Here is a 5,970-nt window from a genome sequence, read left to right on the forward strand (position 1 = left end):
GACTAAAGAAGTTGACACAGACAAGCACATTCTCAAAGCCCGAGCATTTGGGAAGTTATAAAGTCTATCTGTATCCTCTTATAGGGATATTATGTCTGGGGTGTGCTTTTCCATAGGACAGACTTACTCGGGTTACTTTGTGCACAGACTAGGCATTCTGCCACTAATGACTGTGCTGCTTGGGCGAACCCTGGTACTATCCATAAGCTGCTAGTGAGTACAACCATAGCATCTTTTCCCAGATGCACTTTCTCGTGTGCTATATTGGCCATAATGGGATAAACTACTTTTGGCAGACACAAACGCTGACCTTTACACCACTCCTTGCACTTCTAGTGCTCCATGTATTGCCCAAGTCTTTTTCTTATTTTCTGTTGCTTGTCTTTCCATAAGTTGGAGTGTGCTCTGGTCAAACAGGGGTCAGGGGGTCACCATGTAAATAGACTCCCCTTGGGGTACTGGGGCTATGGCGGCTTCTCGTGCGGCCTGGTCTATTTCACTTAGCTTCGGGGGTAGTATCTCTGTGTGTGTCTTCACCTTCATCACTGTTTGGAGGACAGCTGGAATGCAGTGAACAGTGCCCTGGTATGTTCATCATATTGACTGGTTTGCTTGCTGAACCCATAAGGTCCCTACTTTTCCATACAGGGCCATAATCATGCGCAATTACAAATGCATAACTTGAATCAGTGTAAATATTTACTCTTTGTCCTTTTGCATATATGCATGCAAGTGTCAGGGCCTTTAGTTCAGCTTCTTGTGCTGACATGTGACTCGGTAGAGTCTGTTGTATCACTATTTCTGTGTGTGTGGTTACAGCACACCCTGTATACGGGACAGGATCTATGTGATAGTGTGAACCATCTACAAAAAGAGTGATGTCTGCATCTGGTAATGGTTTATCTTTAATGTGAGATAAAACCAGAGATTCTTGTTTCATTAGTTCTATGCAATCATGTTCAGAAAAATTTTGTTTGCATTTTTTTTTTTTTCCTTTCTTTCTGTTCAAGCTGGAATGGAATTCCCCCAAATCCCTAGGGTAACCCCAATATATACAGGTACTTCTCCCATCTTTTGAAACTTGCTGCAATAAGGCAGCAGGATTCAACATTGTGCACTGCTTAAGTGTAACGTTACTGGGAGTAAGCAGTGCTACTTCATTAGGATAGGCTTCAGTAAGGAGCATGTGGAATCCAAGGACAAGGTTCTTGGTTTCTGAGTTCCACAAAGTTTACACTCATTAGATGGAGTGTACAGTACAACGGTTAAGACAGATGTGGTAACTTTAATTCTTCTGGAAGAGAAACACTTAGCTTAAATAACCTGTTAATAAGCCACATCATCAGTTCTATTAGTGTATATAATAATGTGTTGGGCCACAATACTCACAAACACATTCCTGCATTGGGTGTAAACCCCTGTAGTCATGGGTTGCTCTTTTCTTTATTTGGTTGGGTTAAACTTTCATATTAGAATTTTCTAATTATGTATAATGATCTATACATTACTATGGGCCTGAGTCTGGTTCTTCCAAACTTGGCTTTCCTTTCTAGTCTAGTACACATCTACAGCGCACAGCAAAGGAAAATAACGTGCAATCTATATTCCTCCTGCTAATATCAATGAACTCCCCTCTCTGGTCTCCCTTGGACCTTTAAAAAACTTAAAATACAGTTTACTCAGATTCCCCTTGTCTGAAGGTCTTAACATATATCTGTGAACATGAGAGGCTCTGGGGCCTCTTGTGCTTCCTTTTTCCTTTTTTTTTTTTTTTTTTTTTTCTTCTAATAAAAAAGGAAAGGGAGGAAGAAAATACACAGTGCGCTCGGCAAGTGTTATATGTCACTCATTTCACAATAGGAGGGAATGTCCTTTGTGCTGTATATCTTCATACTTAGTAAATCTGGCCGGTAACAAATGTTTTGCTTGTGCTTGGTTTCTGTCACAACGTACGATACCGTTAAGGTAACTGGGTGTCCTAGCACAATATCTATACTCTTTTCAAGCACTAAAGCAGAGTAGTATGCAAGTGACCTTAGCTTGCGACCATGTATTTGTGTCAGTACTCCTTGTACATGTGCACTGACTTCATAACAAAATAATGTGAAAGGCTTGTCATAATCTGGCAAAGCCAGTGCTGGCGCTGAAGTTATTTCAGCTTAAAATTGGTTAAACATTTGGTTCTGCTCAGAGGAGAGTATAAATGGCTTGCTATGATCCAGAAGTGCTAATGCAGGAGCACATACAATTGCTCTTAAAGTCTTAAATCTTTTTCATTTCTGTAAAAATATAGAATTCCCATCAATGCATTACCATACCCACAATAAAGAGAATTATTTACAGTATATGACAATTATAGCACAGTAAATAAGGGCAGTAAATGTCTTTACAAACACTAATTTACTCAAAACTGTAATGAGGATACAAATAAAAACCTTTTGCTTTCTGCACATACAGAAAAACCACCTAGTTCATGCATTTGCTATGCGAATAGCACATAAACTCTAATATCTCTTCCAAAACAAGGTAATCATTACTCAGAAGAGTTTACGTTATTTAAATCCTTCATTAGTTTATACTTATGTTTGTTGTGGTGCAAAGATGGTGCATTGGAAGTTAAATCAATGCAATCTGGATTGCCTAATGGGTCTTTGCAGCTGGAGACCTGTGAATAAAAAACTTTTGCATAGAGATTAACATTTATTTACTAGGAATTACTGTAACTGTAACATGCGTGTATACTGTTATCAGGTAACCAGTGAACAGCTGCTAAAAGCTTAACTGTGACGCTATGCGTTCCATGCCTTGATTTCCTCAAAGGGGCAGTCCCTAATTTCACAAATAGAGAATGTCAAAGTGACGAGACCTGGGCGAGTGTTGAAAGCCACTCCTTTCTTATCATCTCTTAGTACAGCCCTTTTAAATGACACTAATTAAATTTCCGGGTTTAGAAACATTCAATCTGGAATCTTGGTTCCAAGTATTCAACCATTTTAAAAGCAGCACTGTCTCATAAATCAGAGTACTCTCGTTAGACACAATACATTGTGTCTGTAAATCATTCAACATTTTCTCAACAAAATCTCTCTCCCGTGACCAAATATTCACACATATTTCTAGATTCTGTGATTTTCGTGTTCAAAGTAAAAATATATTCACTTAAGTCTCGCTCACAGACGACATTTTATCTCGTAACATTTCTTTAAAGGCATAACAAACCCTCCTGATTTCTGAGAACATTCATCAGCGCCATTTTAACACAGATAAAAACAGCATGTAAGCTCACTCCCACAATTCTCAACTTCATTAAAGAGAAAGCTATATTTCTGAACTTCAGAAACAAAATTATTTTGTTCAAATACAGAAACGGCTTGTTGGATCCCAGCCAGCTTTGTTCTGACACTAGTACTTATAGTGATAATGTACATTATTTACAATCTTGTCCGTGCAATCGGACCAAACATTTTAAAACTTCTTTTGTATCTTTTTAAAAGCTTATCATTAAGCAATGAATGTACAACTTTTTCAACCTTGAAACATGTCTCTTGTAAAAAACGGACAAGACAGACAAACATTGTGATTTAAAGTAAATCAAACATCTCCCTTATAGAGCACTAAGACAGAGAACAAACAATGTGAATTATCACGGATCTCTCTCACACGCAGTAAGACGGAGACAAAACTCACATACAGAGAAAGAAAACTTAACTGACATCTTCCAGCCTACTGCTGTGGAACTACAAGTCCCAGCATTACACTAAATACAAGTTAGCTTCAACATGTTATCATCAATCAGCACTCCGGACACATTTTTTCAATTTTACATACATTGTCAAAAAACAAAAAACAGTGTGCTTCTTATCTCAACACACTGAAATCATTTACACAGAATAAGGGAGGGGCACATTTCACTTATTCAGCTGCACAGGATCAAACATACATTTATAATATACAACCTACTTGATTCATTATTCAGCTTCCGATGCATTTAGCATATCCACATATATTTCGACTTTTCAGATCTCTTAACTTTCCTGTGCCACCTCAAACAATCTCTTGGGGTTTGATCTCAATACCCCTTTGTTCTTGTCACATTACCACTTGCAACACCTTTGTTTCTCCATCCACACATATCTTTGGCTATCCCCGCTTTCTTGAAAAATTCCCTGCAGACCTTCTACTCCCCCATTTCCTTAAGTCTTTGTGCATCATATCTATGAGGGAGCTGCTGTCATTTGTTTACTATCTATATTACTCGTATTGACAGTATTCTGTTGAGTCCAAATCGGGACTCTTATCTAGTTTCTGTGGGTTGTCCTTGCACTGGACGTCCCGTTCTGTGGACTCCTTGTACTGGATGTCCGTGCTAAATAGCTTCTTTGACAGTATCTGGGACGAAGGTCTTTTGGAAATCTCTCTTACACAATTTGGGCAGATTACAGAATCTCCCTTCTTTGATATACCTCTGGGGATGGTGTCTAAAATGTTCACTCAATGTTCAAAACAATAACTCTCTAAATCCCTCTATTCCATTACATGCTTCTTTGATCAATGTCTTATGTGACTTTTATGCTTTATACATAGGTACAAACACATGCACTCAAAATTCAATCATCTTTCAAAAATCTAATCAACAATACAATTACAGTAAACAAATTGGGTTAATACTGTATTATATTAATCAGATGATACTTGAGACTCACAAATTCGCGTGTCAGGTGCCTCAGACAGACATGAGGTGACCCAGACTAGGAAGACCAACGAGTAGAAATCTACTGACCGCGGATGTTGGGGTTCAATGTGCTGGGAAACCTCCGTTGTCTGTCTTGTAGCCTGCTGGACAGCGAATCTCTGTGGCGACCTCCAAGTTGTTAAATCTAAAATTCTGACCCAAGTCAGCCTGTGGTGTCAAGTATATCTGGAAGCGCTTCAATCAGCTGGAGAGAATTGACACAGACCAAGTTCTGTATGCAAGGAATATTCTCTAGTTTATTGATACAAAGATACAGGTTTTTATAGGCTACTGAATAAATGAATCCTACGTCATATGCATACAATAGTTTATACCACTAGTTTATGAGAAGCGCTACTGATTAACTTTCTCACGTATTCTTGAGGTGTTTACTTTTCTCCCCCTTCTAAGGACAGATGAGCCTATTATTTCTTATCTCAAGGGGAGTTGGAGATATGCTATGTGCAACACCATGGATATAGCTCCCATACTACCAGCTGGATATGAAGCTCATTATTGTTTTCATAACTGGTTACATTCTTCAGGTGTTCTCTATTAGTTCAACTTCAAGGCCATAGGCTCACATATTGCAAAACTGCAAGTTAACAGAAAAATGAATAATCTCTTCTAGCAAATAATATTTCTATACAAGTTACAATAAAATGGCTGAACAAAGGCCTTATGAGGCCTTAACAAAAAATCATATTTAACACTACTAAAGTAAAGTAACTAAAAGTATTGGTACATTTGCAGTTAGAAGTGAAATTAAATAAAAATAAAGCTTGGGGCCATATTTACTAAATTGTGGATTTGAAAAAGTTGGAGATGTTGCCTATAGCAACCAATCAGATTCTAGTTATCATTTATTTAGTACATTCTACAAAATGACAGCTGGAATCTGATTGGCTGCTATAGGCAACATCTCCAATTTTCAAACTAGCAGTTTAGTAAGTATACCCCTTGGAATCTTAGTGCAGCTGTTACTCAATATCTGCCAGTCTTATTACAGAGTGATTACTAGAGACTACCTGTCTTCTTGTACTACAACATTCTCTGCATCTCTGACTCCCACAGAGAGCAAGAGAAGAATGTCGGGGCCAGTTAATTACAGAGCAAACCTATACCTTCCAGAAAAGGAAACTCAATATAAATCAAATCTCTCTGAAAGCTGGATTCCAGGTAGACTGAACAGGCTAGTCTGGTTAGCCTTAAAAAACCTCAAACACAGAACATGCTTT

At 38.2% G+C, this 5,970-nt stretch overlaps 1 long non-coding RNA gene across 1 annotated transcript; it reads right to left on the reverse strand.

Annotated features, from left to right (window-relative positions):
* Positions 1-255: 255 nt before the first annotated feature.
* On the reverse strand, positions 256-5,446 carry LOC142102237 (uncharacterized). Its single transcript, XR_012679227.1, has 2 exons — positions 2,035-5,446; positions 256-1,308 (listed from the first exon to the last, which is right to left on the reverse strand). It is a non-coding gene; the product is annotated as an uncharacterized LOC142102237 (long non-coding RNA).
* Between the last annotated feature and the right edge of the window lie 524 nt (positions 5,447-5,970).

Source organism: Mixophyes fleayi, chromosome 1 (assembly GCF_038048845.1).
Source record: "Mixophyes fleayi isolate aMixFle1 chromosome 1, aMixFle1.hap1, whole genome shotgun sequence".
Lineage (NCBI taxonomy): Eukaryota > Metazoa > Chordata > Amphibia > Anura > Limnodynastidae > Mixophyes > Mixophyes fleayi.